This window comes from Pristis pectinata, chromosome 31 (genome assembly GCF_009764475.1).
Source record: "Pristis pectinata isolate sPriPec2 chromosome 31, sPriPec2.1.pri, whole genome shotgun sequence".
NCBI lineage: Eukaryota > Metazoa > Chordata > Chondrichthyes > Rhinopristiformes > Pristidae > Pristis > Pristis pectinata.
Window position 1 is genome coordinate 14,205,808 of NC_067435.1, and position 21,089 is coordinate 14,226,896.

General features: G+C 41.9%; 1 protein-coding gene across 7 annotated transcripts in view; it reads left to right on the forward strand.

Annotated features, from left to right (window-relative positions):
• The first annotated feature begins 9,093 nt into the window (after positions 1–9,093).
• Positions 9,094–21,089, forward strand: part of LOC127585091 (interleukin enhancer-binding factor 3-like) — a 71,161-nt gene continuing 59,165 nt past the window's right edge. For 3 of the 7 annotated variants that reach the window (XM_052042281.1, XM_052042282.1, XM_052042283.1), the window contains exon 1: positions 9,161–9,250. The gene's annotated coding sequence lies outside the window, so the exon portion shown is untranslated. Of the gene's footprint in view, positions 9,251–21,089 lie in introns of all 7 variants that reach the window. The other 4 variants (XM_052042279.1, XM_052042285.1, XM_052042284.1 and 1 more) reach the window with 3 other exon arrangements.

A 21,089-nucleotide genomic window follows, 5' to 3' on the forward strand; every position in this document is an offset into this window, starting at 1 on the left:
TAAAATCTTATTGGGGTTGGGTATGGGATTGAGGGTTTGAGGTCATAGGTTTTTTTCTAAACACAAGTCTTGAACGGTATAACCTGTTTAGCCACTTAGTAGAATTCCGTAAACTGGGTTGCAGGAGTCTGGTTTCTGACCGCTGAGTCTGAAAAAAAATTTCAGGGGCCATACTACTAAACTACTTACAGAAACAGTTGTTAAGCTGAGATGGCAGGGGCTGGTACTTTGCAAGGATGGAAAACATTTTATTGAATATCCATCTTTTCCTGAATCTTCCTTTCAATATAATACAACTGTCAATGAGTTTACATGATACTGTTCTACTAAACCCATTTCCACAAACTGGCAAGATGGGACATAGCACATCTGTCCCAAATAGCTCTATCCTCCGTAGCTAATGGTCTGAAGGTTATTAATATCAATTCCCCCCTATACAGAAAGTAATTACAGTTCAGATTCACAGCCACGAGAGGTTGTGTTCACCTAAATTGATGCATTACAATTTCCAGCTCAGACCCAATTCTGGTTTGCTTCATCTTCAATAACCTTGTACGTGTAACTCGCCTCTTAGTTTCTTAGCTCAGATCTTATTAACACAGACCTTTAGAAGAAGCTCAAAGCAGATGCTGTTCTCCATTGGTGACCAGGAAGGAGCATGGTGGTGAACTACAAGATGGATCTCTGTTCCACGTGGAAGACGTCAGATAGCTTCTATTCCTATTTGCATCTATTGGTGTGTGAAAAAATTATGTTATTTGTCCAGTGCAGTTTGGGGAGGTTAAAGTACACAGATTAGATTTACAGTGAGAATGTGAGGAGTTTGCATTGCCATTTGGAATAGCTCATCCCATTCCTTGTAATAGTGATTCTCATTACAGGTCCTCCCCAGGTTACTGCAGGGTTCTGTTCCTGGGAACTGTTCGTAACCCAAACGGTTCACAAGTCGGAAATGCGGCTGTGAACCTTGTTCCCATCCAGCAGGAGATACCTGCAGTCCCACAGCAGCTGGCAAACCATCCCAATGGTCTCCCAAACACTCACTCGTATGTCTGGGCTGTACATAAGTCGGGCATTCGTAAGCTGGGGAAGACCTGCATAGCTGTAACTCCCAGTGTTCACCACCAAAGTTACTGCTGGCAAAAGGAAATAGATGTGAATAATTACTAGAATGAAAACTTGCCCACCATGATTTCAGTTTAAGGGAAGTATGAGAATCTGCATTTGTAAAGCTGCTTTTCTATATGCAGGATATTCTAAAAGCCTTCATTTACCTACGTTGGTTATGATTGTACAATTAAACATGGTGCGCAATTGGCAGATAGCAAGATCTGATAAAGACTGATGAGATAAATGACCAAATAGTCTGTTGTATGGTTCTGGAACAAATGTTGATGAGAACTCTTTAAAGGATGCCATGAAATTTAAGTCCAGTTTGACAGAATTCAACAAAGTAGCACTGTTGTGGCATTAGCTAAGACTTCTGCTTAAATTGTTGAGTGATTTGAGCTACACAGCATCTGGCTCTAGCATGTTCTTTCTTCTTGGAGGTACACTTATATCCATCACCTCACCCAGATGGTTGTTCATGTGAAGTATCTGAATTTTGTCCTTTAATTATTCCACCATCCCTTAGTAGCAAAGCTCAATTTTGTTCTCACCAAGGCTGCCTTACACTTTCCAAGCAACAGACAGTCCTCAGAAATGGATTGTTTGCTGATTTTCTTTCTTCATTAACCCAGTCTTGTACAGAATCAGCCCCTAAACATGATCATTGAGTTCCATATTTGTAAATGATTTGGAATTAAACATCAGGATGCCGATTAAAACTTTGCTGAAAATACTGAAATTGTCATTGTTTCTTGATGGGAAGAAAATTCTTGTCTAGGAGGAGGATTGTGAATGGATTTATTAATTTATGACTTTCGGTGCAGAAACTGTCATAGTTCAAATTTCAGGTCTCCTAACCAATCCAATGCTTCAAGAGAGAGCAAATGTAACTGCAAGATATTGCCCTGAAACTTGGTGTCAGGGATAGGGTTTTATGTGCCACAGGATCTACACAGCAGTAGCCAGGCAAAGTTTTACATTAGGTAGCCACCTCCGTTGTGACCAGTCCTTATCCTGTTTAGGGTTTGCCTTGTGCTCCACTAGTGGACTGAGCCCTGTTTCTAAGTTTTGTGTTGGATACAGGAAGTTTATTTGTAAATAGGGTTTCAGCTTAAGCTTTCTTCATTGTTTTGGAGTTGAGGGTGCTGCATTCCTGTCCAAAAATGATTTCTGAAGATCATAGGTTGAATTACAGGTCTTGTAGCAAATTAAATTCAGACCCCCCCAGATGTGTGAGGTAATGTATTTCTGGTAGGGCAAACAAAGCAAAAGATTACAAAATAAATAGTAGCTTGCTAAGAAGTGCAGAGGAATTTTGGAACACCATCTACAGACACATAAAGGAAGTTGAGGTGGTTATAGGGACCAATGGGATACTTGCTTATATTGGTCAAGCCTTAGAATGTAAGAGCTGGGAAGTTGTACTAGAACTGGATTTTACAAGGATATTGCCAGGACTCGAGGGACTGAGTTATAGGGAGGGGTTAGACAGGCTGGGCCTTTACTCCTTGGAGTGTAGGAGACTGAGGGGTGATCTGATAGGAGTATATAAAATCATGAGGGGCATTGATAGTGTGAGCAGTCTTTTTTCCAGGGTTGGGGAATTGAAAACTAGAGGACATAGTTTTAAGGTTCGAGGTGAAAGGTTTAATAAGAACCTGAGGGGCAACTTATTTTACACAGCAGGCAGTAGATATATGGAACCAGCTGCCAGAGGAAGTGGTTGAGGCAGGTACATTAGATACATTTAAGAAGTATGTGGACAGGTATATGGATGACAAGAGTTTAGACGGATATGAGCCAAGTGCTGGGAAGTGGGATTAGCTTGAATATACATCTTGGTTGGCATCGACAAGTATGGGCCAAAGGGCCTTTTTCCTTGCTGTACAACTCTATGACTTGCCTAGTTGAATCACCACACTGCAAGAAAAATGTGATTGCAGCAGGGTAATTGCAAAGAAGATTAACAAGGATGTTGTCCAGGCAACAGAATTCCAAGGACTGACTAGGCTGGTGTTACTTAGAACAGAGGAGACAGAGAAATTTAATTGTAAAATTGAGTGGACCAGGTGGTAAACAGGAATGACAGATTTTATTGGCAGAGAGGACAATATCATAGGGAAGAGATTTAAACTGAGGAAATTTTCTTCACTTATACAAATAGTAGGTTTAGAATTTACTGCTTGAATGGCTGCTGGATGCAGAAATCCATGTTGGGAAGAATTGGGATGGCCACTTGAGCTATACCATACAAGAGTATGGACCAAAGGGTAGGAAGTGGGATTAACCTAACATATTTTCGGTCAGCGTGGAGATGATGGGCTGAAGGACCTCCCTTTTTGCCATAAATTTTGTTGATTCTATGAGATTGGCCAACTCAGCACCAGTTGAGGATCAGACCTACTTTGTTGCCTTTGTCTTATTTGGTTTCACAGATCTTATGAACTGAATCATCAAGGATTTAACTCAAAGTTCTTGGTTACTTTGTAATATGAATTTAAGATGTTCAGCTGTTGAAGTTCACACATTTCAAACTCTAGCCTATCCACTAACTTTTAAATAATTATAATTTATTTTGTTTATAGAAGTGATGGCAGTGATAAAACAATTTGATTTAATATGTCCTGGTGCTAATTTACTCCCATTTGCTTCAGTATATGTTTGTGTTCTTCTACCTCTGCTGTGGGTCAATGGATAGTATTTCCTCCCGAGGCAGAAGATTGTGTCTTCAAGGTCCGTTCCTCAGACTTGGTCACAAAAATCTAAGGAGCACTCCCTCAATGCTCCTCCGTCAGAGGGGCTGTAAAAGAGGAGCAGCACCTCATATTCCGCCTGGGTAGTCAACAACCCAATAGCATGAACATTGAATTCTCCAGTTTCAGGTAACCCAAATCCCCTGTGCTCCTTTCTCTCTCCTACTTCACCAGGTCCTTTCAAACCCTGACCTCCCCCATTCTTTCTAACCCCTTCCGCCCCCCACCCCCCCCCCCCCAGCCCCAGCCCCCAGTTACTCAGTTTCTTTCCCTCCCAACCTGGTTGCATTTGCCTGTCACCTACCCACTCAACCCACTGGGCCGCTCATCTCCTCCCCCCACTGTTCCCATATGCCCATCAGCTTTATAGAACATTAGAGCACAGTACAGGCCCTTTGGCCCACGATGTCATGCCGACATTTTATCCTGCTGTATCTAACCCTTCCCTCCCGTATAGCCCTCCATTTTTCTATCATCCATGTGCCTATCTAAGAGTCTCTTAAATGTCCCTAATGTATCTGCCCCCATAACCTCTGCCGGCAGTGCATTCCACACACCCACCACTCTCTGTGTAAAAAAAAACTTGCCTCTGACATCCCCCCCCCCATACTTTCCTGCAATCACCTTAAAATTGTGCCCCCTCTTGTAAGCCATTTTCACCTCTGACTTCCCACTCGATCTATGCCTCTTATCATCTTGTACACCTCTATCAAGTCACCTCTCATCCTCCTTCGCTCCAAAGAGAAAAGCCCTAGCTCGCTCAACCTATCCTCATAAGTCATGTTCTCCAGTCCAGGCAGCATATACTGGCTACCTTCCTTCTACATTCTCAGCCCCAATGCAGGGTCTCGACCTGAAATGTCGACCACCCCTTTGCCTCCATGGATACTGCCTAACCCACTGAGTTCCTCCATTAGTTTATTTTTGCCCCAGACTCCAGCATCTTTCCTTCCTTATTGATCAGATTGTGGAACCTGCAGCCCTTTGTTGTCTGCACATCACCTGCCAGCCTCTGTCTCCATCCTCCCTCCACCCACCCACCCACCCACCTGGCTCCATCTGCCCATCAACCCTTCCTCACCTTGATCCATCTATCACTCGCCAGCTCCTGCTTCACCTCTCCCCCTCACCTCTTTATATTAGCTATCTCCCCTCTACACTCTCAGTCCTGATGCAGAGTCTCAACCCAAAATGTCAACTATCCCTCTGCCTCTACAGATGCTGCCTGACCCACTGAGTTCCTCCAGCAGTTTGTTTTTTGCTCTAGCTTCTAGCATCTGCAGTCATAGTGTCATACAGCACAGAAGCAGGCCCTTCAGCCCAACTGGTCCAAGCCAACCAAGACATTCATCTGACTAGTCCCATTTGCCCATGTTTGGCCCATATCCCTGTAAACCTTTCCTATCCATGTACCTGTCCAAGTCTCTTTTAAATGTTAATGTACCTGCCTCGACCACTATGTCTGGCAACTCATTCTATATACGGACCACCCTCCAGGTGAAAAAATTGCCCCTCAAGGTTCCTATTAAATCTGTCCCTTCTCACCCTGAACCTGTGCCCTCTAGTTTTTGATTCCCCAACCCCGGGAAAAAGACTGTGTGCGTTCACCCTGTCTATGCCCCTCATGATTACATCTCGATAAGGTCACCCTGCAGTCTCCTTTGTTCCAGGGAAAAAAGTCCCAGCCTGCTCAACCTCTCCCCATAACTCAGTCCTTCGAGTCCAGGCAACATCCTCGTAAATCTCCTCGACACTCTTTCCAGTTTAATCGCATCTTTCCTATAGCAGGATGACCAAAACTGAACGCAATATTCCAAATGCAGCCTCACCAACTTCTTGTACAACTGCAACGTAACATCCCGACTTCAATACTAGCCCTGACTGATGAAGGCCAGCATGCACAAAGCCTTCCTCACCACCCTGTCTACCTGTGACGCCACTTTCAGGGAACCACGTACTTGTACTCCTATGTCCCTCTGTTCTTCCCAGGGTCCTACCATTCACTGTGAAAGTCTAACCCTCTCATCCTTGTCTCTTGTGTCTGCAGTAAAAGGAGTGATGCATTCTCACAAACAATGTCTTTCAGATGAGAAGTTAAAGTGAGGTCCCCGCTACCCTTGGAAAGATGGCAAAGGTCCCATGACTATATTTTGAAGATGAGCAGGGGAATGTTCCTGGTCCTGCTACCAATATTTATCCATCACCAACATTCCTAAAAATATTATCAGGTCAGTATCAATTTTCTGTTTTTATGAGTTTATTGTTTGCAAAATGCCTGTGATGTTCCTTACATTACACCAATGGCAATACTTCAAAAGTATTTTATTCGACCTGAAACATTTGGGATATATTGAAAGGGATGTAAAAGCCAATAGTTTTTTCCTGCCATTTTCTTCCATGGCTACACTGCCTGTTTCAAAGGCACATGGTTAAGAGTATTTTTTAAATGGTGAGAAATTGAGAGATGTTAATGTTCAAAGGGACCTGGATGTCCTTGTAGACAAGCCACTGCAAGCTAATGTGTAAGTGCAGCAGGCAGTTAGGAAGGCAAATGCTATGTCAGCATTTATTGCAAGAGGATTTAAGTGCAAGAGTAAGGATGTCTTAGTACAATTATATAGGACCTCAGTGAGACCACAGTTGGGGTATTATTACCAAATTTTGGTCTCCTTTTCTATGGAAATATATACTTGTAACAGAGGGAGTGTGGCAAAGATCTACTAGACAGGTTCCTGCAATGGCATGTCTCTCATACGGGGAGAGGTTGAGTACACTCTGTTCTGTGGAGTTTAGGAGAATGAAAGGTAACTTCAATGAATCTCCAACAACAAATTATATGCCTTGGAGGGTTGTGGAGGCTAGATCATTGGAGGTATTTAAAGGGTAGATAAATGTTTGAAAAAAATGGAATTGAGGGCTATGGGGAACTTGCAGAGGAGTTGAGGGCTGGGGGATGACTGATCTCCCCCATCCTTCAACTGGTGATGCAGGCTTGAGGGGCCAGGTTGCCTACTCCTGCTCCTATTTTCAGTCTTGCGAAAGAGATAAAATTGTTATTGGGCTTGACAGGAGGTACGTGGTACGTAGAACATGGAACTTACCTGTTCATGTGCCTGTCTAAATGCCTCTTAAAAGTTTCTATCATATTTGCTTCCATCACCTCCTGGCAGCATATTTCAGGAATCTACCACTCACTGTGGGGGAGAAAAAAATTCCTTGCAAATCTCCTTTAAGCTTTCCCCCTCTCACCTTAAATCTATGCCCTCTAGTATTTGACATTTCCACCCTCTGACTATCAACACCTCTCATAATTTTATTTTATATACTTCTATCAGGTCATGCCTCAGCCTCCTACGCACGAGAAGACAACCCAAGTTTGCCCACCCTCTCCTTATAGCTGACACTTTCTAATCCAGGCAACATCCTGGTGAACCTCTTCTGCACCCTCTCCTAAGTCGACACATCCTTCCTGTAATGCGGTGACCAGAACTGCACACAATACTCCAAACGTGGCCTTACCAAATTTATGTACAGCTGCAACATGACTTGCCAACTTTAATACTCAATACCCTGACCGATAAAGGTAAGTATGTTGTATGCCTTCTCTACCACCCTCTCTGCTTGTATTCCCACTTTCAGAGATCTATGGAATTGCACACCAAGATCCTCTGTACATCAATGCTTGTAAGGGTCCTGCCATTTACTTTATACTTTCCTCTTACATTTGCAAAGTGCAACATCTCACACTTGTCTGGATTAATTTCCATCTGTCATTTCTCTGCCTGTATCTCCAACTGACCAAACTTCTGCTGTATCCTTTGACAACTATCCTCACTATCCACAACTCCCCGAATTTTCATGCTACCTGCAAACATCAGCCCAGCTACGTTTTCATCCAAATCATTATATATATAAACAAAATCACAGTAGTGTAGCAGTTAGTGTAACGCTATTACAGCACCAGGTACCTGGGTTAAATTCCAGGCAGTCTGTAAGGAGTTTGTACGTTCTCCCTATGTCTGCGTGGGTTTCCTCCGGGTGCTTCGGTTTCCTTCCACGTTCCAAAGACGTACGGATTAGGAAGTTGAGGGCATGCTATGTTGGCACCGGAAGCGTGGCGACACTTGCGGGCTGCCCCCAGAACACTCTACGCAAAAGGATGCATTTCACTGTGTGATTTGATGTACACGTGACTAATAAAGATATCTTAAAATCTTAAAAATCACAAATAAGAGAGGTCCCAGCACTGATTCCTGCAGAACATCACTGGTCACTGACCTCCAGTCAGAATAAGACCTGTCCACCACTTCCCTCTGTCTTCTATGGCCAAGTCAATTTTGAAATCAACCTATCAAGTCTCCATGAATCCTATGTGTCTTAATCTTCTGGATGACACTATCCTGAGGGACCTCTGAGTTGAATTCTTTACTAAAGTCCAGGTAAATGTATGGAGTTAAAAAATATGTGTCAGAATCAATATATGGGGTAGGTTATTACCTGAGCTGAGCAGAAATTACCTGAGCTGAGGGTGGTGAATTTTTCAAATTCTCTATCTCCATCATTGATTGCATTCAAAGATAGATTTATAGATAATAAATGAATCAAGGATAGGACTGGAAAATGGTACTGAGATAGAAGAAATGCCACGATCTTGTTGAGTGGCAGACAGCCTTGAGGGGCCGAATAGCTACTCCTGCTATTTTGTATGTTCTTATAGCTGACATTTCAACACAGGAGCCCGAAGACCCAAACTCACCGATTCAGGAACAGCTTCTTCCCCTCTGCCATCAGATTTCTGAATGATCCATGAACACTACCTCATTATTCCTTTTGTTTTACACTATTTATTTTTGTAAGTTATAGATGTTTATGTCTTTGCACTGTACTGCTGTCAGAAAACAACAAATTTCAGGTCATATCTCAGTGATAATAAATATGATTCTGATTGTGTGAAAATATTCCCATCTATTTAATCCAAACATCCATTCACAAGCCAATATTTCCTCTTCCAAAGCCCGTCATTATTTCCAGAATCCTGTTTAATCATTCATCAGCCTGGAATGAGGGGTGGCCGCGCTGCTGCCGTTCCAGCTCTGAGAGTTGCTGCAACCTTCCCATTGTTCAAGTGCTCCACAGAAACTACATTCCCCAACAACGCACCGCGCGATGACCGTCCAAACGTATTGGGGCGTTTCTATAGTGAAGAGACGCCCGTCTCATGATTGGTCGGTTTGAAAGATTCACCGACGTCGGTGGGCGGAGCGGACTCGGCGGCTGTGCTTCTGCGCAGGCGCAGTGGTGACCATAAAAGGTCCGTTGGCGGCAGGTGGTCACGTGAGGCTTTTTGTCCTCCTTCCCGTGGCGTGTGCGGCGCGGAGCGGGAGAGGGTGAGTGAACGGGTCGGCCCGAGGTAACCGAGAGCTGGGCAGCTGCCGCTCCCGGCACCCCGGCCTGGATTCTCCATGCACCGCGCAGTGAGACCGTCCTTCGTCGGCGCCCCCTTCCCTCCCCCCCCACCCCGTGCCGACAACCTAAAGTGCGTCACTGGTGGCCTAGGCCCGGTCAGGCCGGGGTCGGTGGAGGCGGATGAGGAGCGGGGATGGGCTGCCGTGCCGGGACAGCGCGGTGCGCTGACTGATGCGGGGCCGCCGAGGTGTCGGCGCGGCCGGAGTCCCATCCACCTTCCCTTTTGCCGCCCTCAACGTGAGGCGACAAGTGGCCGCGGTCAAAATGGCGGCGGTTGGGGGGTGGGGAGGCCGGCGGCGGGGCAGGGGCCTGGTGGCAGGCTGGCCGCCTGCCTCCGCCTCCTCCTGCCCCTCGTGTTGGCCTCAATGTCTTCATTGTGTACCTGGGCGCTCGGACCGTCAGCTGCGGCACCAAGTGGAGGCCTTTCATTCCAGTCCGCTGTCCCGTTTTGTTTCTGAACAGCCTTCAGTCTTTTCCCTGTAGTTTTCTGAACCTCTTATTTCCATCACCCTTTAAGCAGTGCATTAAAGTTTTTATCTGTATATAAATTCTCCTGGTCTCCCACGTTCTGCTCGCTATCTTGAGTTTGTAATTTCAACTTGGTTGATAAGTTTTCCTCCTATCCCATTATATCCACGACCTTGATAATGTGAGCCTATAGAATTATTCATAGCACTGTAGGAGTCCATTGACCATTGAGCCCCTCCTCGACCTTCCTACAGAAGTTTATATACTACTGCTTTTTCCCCCTAAAGTCTTTCAAATTATTCTCCCTCAAATGTATAGCCTGTGCTTTGTAGGTTCTGACTTATTTGTTTCTATCACCCTGTGGTCGGGAAAAAGGTCGTGAGTGCCAGATCATAACTGTTCTCTGTGTCCAGGTTGTTTTCTTGCATCTCCTGCCCTGCCTGTGTCTTTTAATCACTCTGAATATGTCCCCCAAAACTCAAACCATGCACTAATGGGAGCAGCTCTGATGTACACCTATCAAATCTCTTGAACTTCTATTGGTTCCAATTTCTTGTACTCTAACCAGTAGTTATGATCTACTACCCCATAGCTTATGTTTCAATTCTCTATTTCTATGAGTAATCATTGTGTCATTTTTCACATAACTTATGAATCCTTGTCCACAGCACTGGATTTCTTAAAACATGATACCCTGATAGGGTATAATACACCTAGCTGAAGCTAAGCCACTGATTTATGTAAAGTAAGATACCCTCTTTGTGCATGTTTGTTTGACTTTCATAGCCATCGATCTTTTGTGTATTTTAAAAGCTTTAATTTTGTCCTGTCACCTTCAAAGATGTTGTCTGGGGCCCCTTAACGCCCTGAGCTGAACCACCGTTTTCATGATCATGATTCTGTTGGAACTTAATTTTTGTAAGTAGAAGCTGTAATAAGCTAGTTGTTTTGGTATTGTAAATGGATGAGTTTATTGAGAGATGTGAAGCAAAAGTATTAAAATGAATGGAGTTGTGAAGCAATGGCAACAATTAAGGAAACAAACTAGAAGTACTCTTCTTTAAAATGGTACAGAATGTATATTTTTTGATGGGGAATGTAGATTTGCATAAACCCTTAAGCATTGGGTAGAATTGTGTATGTAAAATCAGATTTCATCATGTTGGTTTTGTATGCTGGTAGAAATAGTGGTAAAATGCCACATAAATACACTAACAAAAGTACATCAGAAGAGTTTGCATTTGAGTCTGTGTTCTTCAGACAGGATTTGGAACATACTGTGCTGTCACCACAGATGTTTGTATTGTTGCATTTTTTGTGCTGTTTGTTTATTGTAAAAATTTCATCAGAACACTACAGCACAGTACAGGCCCTTTGGCCCACGATGTTATGCTGATGTTTTATCCTACTTTAAGATCTATCTAACCCTTCCTGCCCACATAGCCCTCCATTTTTCTATCATTCACGTGCTTTTAAATGTCCCCAATGTATCTGCCTCCACCACCTGTGCCAGCAGTGCGTTCCACGCACCCACCACTCTGTGTAAAACAAAAATTTTCCTCTGACATCGACCAACACCAACCCCCCCAAATCACCTTAAAATTATGCCCCCTCGTGCTAGCCATTTTCACCCTGGGAAAAAGTCTCTGACTGTCCATTCACATCTAATATAACTGCACTCACGGTTACAATTCTGAGGAATATGTGTCTTGTATTCAAAATCTTTCCCAGCTGTAGAACTTCACAAACTTTGTGGTGATCTGGTCTGCTTTTCAGCCTGTCAAATATAATTTGATTGTGAATTGTGGAGCAAAATGCTTAAATGCTGATAATTTGAAATTAATTGAACTTTTGAAAGTTAGTCGCAGGTTAACCAACACTGAAAACACAATGGTAGATTCTGAATCTAGGTATTATTTCTAACTTTAAACAGATGTAGTAACCTGCAACCAAGTAAAACTGAAGTATTTGGCAGTAGGGAGTGAGGAAGGAGAGGTATGAAGTTGAGGTAAAGAACACTACAGATTGGAAATGTATATCACGAGGGAACATAGTTCTGATTATTGGCCACTGATTTCAGCCCCAGGATATTGTTGCGGGATCTTGCTGGGTAATGCAATAGATTTGTATAAATTTCCAGCCGAGAAGGAGGTTGGTCTATGTTGCCCAACGAATATTTTGCAGTCTTTTTAAGATCTTGCATCAAAAGTGCTCATACTAATGAATTTGTTGATTTTATTTTTGTTTCTAATACCTCTTTAGCTAATGAGTTCCGGGTATCCTGCACTGTGATTGAACATTTTTCCTTCTGTCTTTTAGCCATTCTATTAACTATTTTGAAATCCTTACCTATTTTGAAATCCATGCCTTGTCCCTAACCCATTCATCTGAAGATGCTTTGTCAGTAGCGCACTCTCCATCGTGAGGTCAGAAGTCGAATGTTTGCTAACTTGTTGAGCTTCATTTCTTGTCAAGCAGCCTGTGCCCGTATACCTCAGAACCTGGACAGCATTTGGGCATGCTAATCGATGGCAAGTAACATTCATCTCTCACAAGTATCACCTCCAATGAGAATTGAACAATTTTCATTTGAGGTTATAGCATCATTCCCTATTGAAGGGTAAATTCCCTTCAATATTTAAAGGATTACAGTTGACCAGAAGGTCAACTAAACACCTACATTAAATACCACATTTACAAGAGCAGATTGGATTTTGGGTATACGGCACCAAGTGAATTAATTTGCTTTATAAAGCTTTTCCATGAATGGACTTAGGGACTATATTGGAATTCTCTTCACTTACCTGAAGTGAACTTACAGTTCCAACAAAACCTGAGCTTTAAGAAAAACCAGCATCCTTGATTAGCAAGCCGTTTAGTACCTTAATATTCACTTCCTCAACCACTGATGCAACAGGAGCTTGTCATGGCTTTTGTACCTTTCAAATCCATTGTCTCTAAAAAATCAAAAAGATAATGGGTGCTTGGGAATGCCACTGTTGACAAATTCCCACACTATGCTGACTTGAACATGCAGTCCATTTTTAATCATTGTTTCTAAATTCTGGAACTTCCTACCGACTGTGGGAGTGTTAGAGACTGCAGTTCAAGATGATGGATCAGTTCCACTTTGTCAAAGGAAATTGAGGATGGCCAATATTCCATAAATGAAGCTTTATAAATCATTTGAAGGGCAAATCTGCTTCGTGGTTGCCCATTTTAAAGGTTTAAGGGTCAGTACCTAAGCTATTATCTCATCCTGATGTTTCAACAATTGTATTTGAACTGCTGTGTTTTGTGAAGTTAGTTCTGTTCTTTTGTCTGATGTCCTTGGTCAACTGGATACATTTGTTATGGTAATGTGGTTGTTTTTGAAAGTGGCAGCTGAATATTGGATCCTGTGTGCATGCATTTATTTGCACTTTACATCTTAAATGGCCTGTTTGAAGGGGGAATGATTGGAGTGTGACTGATGTTACCAAACCAGAGATGGAATTAGGGAGAGGGCCGGGGAGGATAGAAGACAAAATAAAAATGTTTGAAAGAGTTGAGGTAGAAAGATGAACAAGTTGGCTCGGAGGTAGGAAGCAGAGGGTGGTGGTTGAAGGTTGTTTCTCAGAATGGAGGCTGGTGAAGAGTGGTGTGCTGCAGGGGTCGGTGTTGGAACCCTTGTCATTCCTTATTTATATAATTGGTTTGAATACAAGTGCACAAGGCTTGATCAGTAGGTTTGTGGATGACACGAAATTAGGAGGTGGTGTTGATAGTGAAGAAGGTTATCGTAGATTACGTGGGGGGGTGGGGGAGTTCTTGATCAGTTAGGGAAGTGGGCTGAGGAGTGGAAAATGGACTTCAATAAAGGTAAGTGTGAGGTGATGCATTTTGGAAAGTCAAACCAGAGTAGGACTTGTACTATGAATGGTGGGGCACTAGGGAGAATAATGGAACAGAGACCTAGGAGTACAAGTGCATGGTTCGTTAAAAGCAGGTAGACAGGGTAGTGAAAAAGGCGTTTAGCACGCTGATCTTCATCAGTCAGGGCATTGAGTGTAGCAGTTGGGACATTATATTGCAGTTGCATAAGTTGTTGGTGAGGCTGTACTCGGAGTACTGAGTACGGTTTTGGTCATCCTGTTATAGGAAAGACATAGTCACACTGGAAAGGGTGCAGAAAAGATTTACGAGCATGCTGCCAGGACTAGCGGGCCTGAGTTATAGGGAGAAGTTGGCCAGGCTAGGTCTTTATTCTTTGGAAAGTGGGAGAATGAGTGGCGACCTTATAAAAATGTTTAAAATTATGAGAGGCATAGATAAGATGAACGGTAAAAGTCTTTTCCCCAGGGTAGGGGAGTCCAAAACTAGGGGACACAGATTTAGGGTGACGGGAAACATTTAAAAGGGACCTGAGGGGCAAGTTTTTTGAGCAGAGGGTGATGAGTATATGGAACAAGCTGCCAAAGGAATTGGTTGAGGCAGGTACAATAGTATCATTAAGAAGCACTTGGATAGGTACGTGGAGGGGTGGGATGGAGGGATATGGGTCAAATGCAGAAAATTGGGACTAGCTAGGTGGGCACCGTGATTGGCATGGACTTGAGTTGAAGGGCCTGTATCCATGCTGTACTGCTCTGACTCTGACTCCTAAGTACATTGTATTTACAGAATTTTGTATAGGACCTCTGAAAACTGAAACTTTTTACTTAAATGTTTCAATTATTACTGAAAGGAAGCTTTATCCTATGATTAATCTACCAAATCTGTGTGTAAGTGGCTTGAGTGCTGGAATCTCATGACGGGTGAAGATCAGTGCACCTCACTTAGTACTTCAGTTATGTTTCCAAGAATTGGAGAGCTAGTGGAATCAGTGCTAAAAGAGGCTAAATAGTGTTATGTACATAGAGATTTGTCACTGGCGGTGCTGTTATGCAGGAAACCTGGTGTGAACTTCTGCCTTTCCTGATGTGAATCTCTGCCTTGCCTGCTGCTGTGCTGGAAACTTGGCCTTTCCCCCCAGCAATGAATCTTCACTTTGGTGTAGAGAGGCTGCCTATGAAGTTGGTTATTTGGCAGGTAGGGATGTAGCAAGTGATGTGGGCACTGAATGCTGAGATCTGATGCAGGCCATTGCTGGGGAGTGGTAGCATCTGCTTTATAGCTTGCCCACTCTCTGGATCTTGCAGTCTCTCGCATGATTTTGTGTTGGATGTGATAGAAGCTGCAGTCTTCCCTCTGTTTGGATGTACAGGTCTCCCCAGTCCAGAGATTTCTCGGCAGTGTCTGGTCATCGAGCTTCTTACCTTGGAGGAATCTCTGGATTGGGGAGAGCTGTATAGCCAAACGGAGAGGGAGATAGCACTACCCTTTGCACCCAGTAGCACCCAGTAGGATCACCCTGTTGATACATGCTGCAAGTGCAGCCAGTGTCCAGCAATGTCTGGCATTGGCCTTATATGCCAGGGTACAGCCTCTTTTATTTTGTTTCCCCCTCCTTTGCACCATTGGCTACACTGCTCGCTCCAGCCTGCCAAATACCAGCCCATGGTCGTGTCATGGGGATTTCATTACTGGACTGCCAGATTCCTTGGCAGCATGATTGGGGCTTCTTTAAATTATGGCAGGCCCTTACATGAGAGTGTTTGCACCAAAAGACCAAGAGCACTGGAGCAAATAGTTTAGAATTGAGTACCAGTGTAGCTTGATTTTGCCTTCAATTTTTGGTTACAGATACCATGGTTGTGCTTGGTATAGCAATGACTTGAGTAGTCTAAATATTTTCAGCTAGTATTTTCCTTCTGCTGCCGTACAGTTATTAGTGTCTGAATTTTTCTAGTTTTTGTACAACAAACTCTATTACAGAACTAGTCCGTTAATATTTAAAATGTGCTGTTATCTTGGTTGTAGAATCAGTAGATTTCTCTTATTTCATTTTGTTTTTGCCTCTGATTTTTGGATTCAAGATGTATATAACTTTACAGAGTGGTTTCAGTCAAAATTGCTATTATTAACAATCTTGTTATGCACAAGGAGGTAGATTTGTTTTTATTGTTTAATGCAATGTAGGAACTTTGTAGTTTGTGTGGTGGGGAAAAACATGCAATATATGGGATTGAGGACTTGGGATGACCACGTGCTTGTGCATGGCGCAGGCTATTCAGCCCTTCAGGCCCCACCTATGACTGATCTTTGTCTCAAATATTGTCTTGCTTTGCTCCCTTATCTAGTATAGATGAGTAATATGAACTTTCCCCTATTGATTTTGTTTCTATCTGATCTTAATTCTTGAAGATTTTGTAATATTCTGGTCATTTCTGCTTTCCTTCTGAGTTCAGTCCATCTTTAGGCTCTGGTGCCCAGTGGTTGGGTATACAGGTTGTCCTCAGGTTCCGAATGCCTATACAAACGAATGAGCTCCCATAAAATTATTAAAGCCCAATGTACGTACATACACTCGCTCCTATGATCAGCAGAACTCATTTGTTCTCCCCCTCTCCCTTTTTAGTAATTGTTAATAGTTTTGTGCTTTTGATGCCAATATTGTGTTTTGGTTTTTATGCCAACGCAGCAGTACTGTGGAGGTACAATTACTTTGAGTGATTTTGTGAATTTTCTGACTTAAGGACAGGATCAGTCTGCAAAAACAGCAGCTATTTGTTACCTAGGGGCATCCTGTACCATATGTTAAATAATTAGGATTTCATGAGCTGCTAAAGTTTCAACCCAATTTATTCTAGTTATCTAAAATGTTCCATTGCCTTTTGAAACATAGCAGTGGACTATAAAGCTAACTGATGACTTGCACATGAGGTATTCCAAATTTGTTTAGACCCCACTGAACACTATTATTTAATGTTATACTCTTTTTTTTTATTTTGTTAACATCTTTGTCACACTTCTGACTATTCAATTTACACGTTTCTTGAAATTTAATGCTCCCGTTACACTAATTTTCATGACCATGTTATCGGCAAATGTGGATATGGTGCCCTCTAATTGCTCTACTAATCATCAGAAAATTAAGGCACAGGAAGTGTCCATTCATTTTGTCCCTGCAGGCAAAATGCAATCAAGTCTAATCCTTGGACATTGTAGGTTATGCATGTATGTTGAGTATGTTTGCAGTCAAAGAAAATGGGTCTTCCCAGTTCAGCATCATGTAAATGTATGCACACTTTCTGTTAGTTAGTTTCTATTCTTGCTTGTAATTCAACTTTCCCACTGGCAGTAATCATAATCTCCTGATTCCCATCCTAATGGTATCACCTCTTTCTGTAATATTATCCTGGTTGCTTACTGTTAGTAATTTTCTCGTAATTGAAGTATGTGTCCTTTAAACCTTCTCTTTTAATAATAATTATCCTAACCAGATAAAGCATTTCCTTGATTTTAGTTTTAACTATTCCTATGTTAAACTTTTTCTCATGGCTCCTGGAATGTATTAAATAAAACACATTCATCTATCTCTATTCAGTGCTTTAGTTCCTGTTTCAGTCCCAGTTAGGGTCAGTAAATGTGGCCCTCCTCTTGTAAATGTTGGCTAATATTCTGGTCTCAAGTGCTGAGTGACAAACTCCATTAACTCTGCTTCTTCAACTCTGATATTAGATAAATGATGCCTACTTTCCTGATCCTAAGGAGAGCATAGGGTGGAGCAGCAAAAAGGGTCAAGTCAGCCAAAATGGAAACCTGTTCAAAAAGCTCCAATCTATGAATGAGCATCACAACTATAGAGAAATGAGTTTGATCTGATGGCCATTGTGTTAGCAAGATGGCCAAGGCTGGGAACCTGAAATTTGGCAAGTGGGCAGAGCAGGGAAGGTGGTGGAATATTTCTTTCCGAGTATTATTAAAAATACTTAGGAGTCTAATATCATGCAGAACTGGATCTGATGGCCTACATTGTAGAGATTGGCTGTAGAGATGATGAAAACATTTGTCTCTTACTGAAATTCCTTACTTTCCAAAAGCTTTCAATGGGAAAATATGAAATATACTGCTTTCCTTTAAGAAAGGAGATTGGGGGACTACATGCATTCAGCCTGACGTTGGATGTCCAGGATAATGTTGGAATGCATTATTAAGTAATTGCTTACATGATCATCAAAAGTCACAAGAATAGACAGTGAACTTGGTTCCCTTAAAATGGAAACATCTGACAAATTTATTAGAGCTCTTGGAAGATGCTGGTAGTTATAGGTACTTGATATTTCCAAAAAGCATTTATTAAAGTGCCTCAAAAGGTTACTGCAGAAGACAGGATTTCATGAGCCTAAAAATAACACCATCCTGTGGATGGAAGATTAACAAAATACTAAGGAATAAGTAAGCCATTTTTAAGTTGGTGAGTAGTGGAGTGATAAGGCTCTCAGCTGCCTGCATTCTAAATAACTTGGATTATTAGACTTAGTACCACTAAGTTTGCTGATTTCTGCAGATAGCTGGAAATATAAGCTGTGAAGATCACTAATGGATTGGGCAAAAGATCTATGTAATAGTAAGAAGGATAGAAAACCAAGATTGATTAAATAGTGGGATCATAAGCCCTTGGTGTTCAGAGCTGACTACTTATGCAAGAAACAAAGTTAACATAGAATTATGTAGCCAAATGAAATATTAACCTTCATTGCTAAGTATATGGAGTGCAGATGTTATGTAATCTTGTTACAGTTTCATACAGATCTTTGAAACCACACTTGATAGTGCACTAAATGTTCACTTTATATTTTCTTAGGATGGATGAGTTGTTTTGGGAAAGATTAAACAGAATGGACCTCTTGAATTTAGAAGAATAAAATGATCTTATTGAGGTGTATAAAATTCTGAGCACATTTGATATTTTAGATACTCTAAAGATGCTTTTCTTCACTATGTTCCCCCTCCACATTTCTTCCCTCCCTCCACCCTGCCGCCATACCTGGTGGCTGAGATGGGTTTTGAGTGGGGAGATGGTGAGGAAGAATGCCTAGAGCTGGAAATATGGTCTCTGGATAAATAGTGGCCACTTTGAATACTGAAATGAAGAGATTGCTCCTGAGGATTGTGCGTCTTTGGAATCATCATCCTCGTACTTCTGAATGAGTTTAAGTGGGTTTAGTTTAATAGCAATTGAGACTTGGTTGCAAATTGACTAAAGTTGGGAAATAAATATTCAAGGATACTTAGGAAAACATGCAAAATTATAAAGAGGTGGGGTAGCCCTGATAATTGGAGTAAAAAGGCAAAAGGATTTAATAAATAATTTGTGTGGAGCTAAAATTTCATTTTTCCACATGACATCAAAGGGGGCCATTTCAGCCCATCGAGCTTATGCTTAATTACAGAGCACTCCTATTCTCCTAGTTTCCCTGTATCTTGCTCTCCCCACATTCCCATCAACATCCTGTAGATTCTATCACTCACCTGCACACTAGGGGCAATTTACATAGGCCAGTTTGCATCAGTCTGCATATCTTTGGAATGTGGAAGGCAACCAGAAGAAATCTACGTGGTCACGGGGAGAATGTGCAAACTTCACACAAATGGCACTGGACATTGGGAGCTTGTTTGGGGCTCTGAGGCAGTAGTTGTATTGGCTGTGCCGCTGCGTTGCCCCAAAGAAATAGCAAGAGGTTGGAAAGCATTAGTGGGAATTGTATAGATCCCCAAACAGTGGTAGTAAAGTCACATGTACTATAATCAGAAAGACCAGAGGTGCATGTAACAAGGATGTTACAATAACTATGGGGACTTCAATCTTTGTATAAATTGGCTAAAACCAAATTAGCAATGGTGTGAAGAATGAATTTATGAAGTGTAAGAGATGGTTTTCTAGATTAATGAGAAACCAATGATGGAGCATGCTTTTTAGAACTAATATTGTCATGTGAAAGTTTATTCATCAGGTAGTTAAGAAGGCCTTTATTTAAGAATAATTATTATCTAGTATAATTTTATGGAAAGATTGAAAATTTATTCAGTCCAAAACCAGGGTCTTAAATTCTTAAAAACTGGTGTGTGGCTTAAAGTTGCCCTTCAAGCCACACGCCATCCTGGCTTGGAAATACATTGCTGTTCCTTTGTTGCCTGGTCAAAATCCTTGAAATTTCTTCCAAACAGCATTGTGGATATACTCACACCTTGAGGACTGCAGTTGTTCAAAAAGGCAGCTCACCACCACTTTCTCAAGGGCAATTCACATACCTTGAATGAATTCTTTTTTTATTAAAAAAGAGCACTCTTAATTATATTGAGAATAAGGAAATGACAGAAGTTAAATATTGTCTCTTTCCAAAAATGCTTTGATTCTTTAAAAATTCTTCAAGAAATTGTGGAGGGCAGCAGGTCTGGAGTAAATGAGGAGCTGAAAGAAATGAGTATTAGCTTTTTTTAAAAAAAAACTTGTCAAAATTAATGGAACTGAAAGATGATAAATTCCCAGTACCTGATAATCTGCATCCTAGGTGTTTAGAGGTGATGATTTTGCAGAAAGTCGATGCACTGGTTGTTACCACCTTAATTTGTACAGATTCTAGAATAACTTCCACAAATTAGATGGTAGGAAATATTGCTGTGCTATTTAACAAAGGGATTGGAGATGGGAGAAGATGGGGAGAAATGATAGATCAGTTAGCCTGCCGCTAGTGGGGAAAATGCCAGAATATTATTAAGGCAGTGGAAAATATTATCATTTATGAGAGAAAATGATGTTTGACAAATTTAAGGTTGTAACTAGCAGAATAAATAAGTTGTTGTGGTGTATTTGAACTTCCTGATATCTTTAAGGTGTCATGGAAGAACACTAGACAAAATTAGAGTTTACAGTAGAATGTGATACACTGGTGCATATTGAATATTGGTTAATGGATTTTAAGGAGGGGGATGGGAAATGAGTGGAATAGATTGGTCATTTTCAGTTGGGAGGCTGTGACCATTAACATCTGCAGTGATCAATGCTGGAGCCCCACTTGTTCAGTCCAAATGGATGATTTGGATAACAGGACCAAAGGTGCTATATCCAAGTTTGCTGATGATAACTTGTACAGGTGATGCTGACAGTGTGGGCTACAATGAGGATGCAGTGGGTTTTCAAGGGGTGAGAACGCATCAAATGGAATATGTGGGGGGGGGGGGAAATATGAAGTCATCCACTTTGTTAGAATAATTAGTGGTGTATTTTTGTTTTAAATGAGTGAATGAGAGATTAGTATTCAGAGTACCCTGGTAATAGAACATTACAGCACAGTGTAGGCCCTTCAGACCACAGTGCTGTGCCGACATTTTATCCTGCTCTAAGATCTATCTAACCCTTCCGTCCCA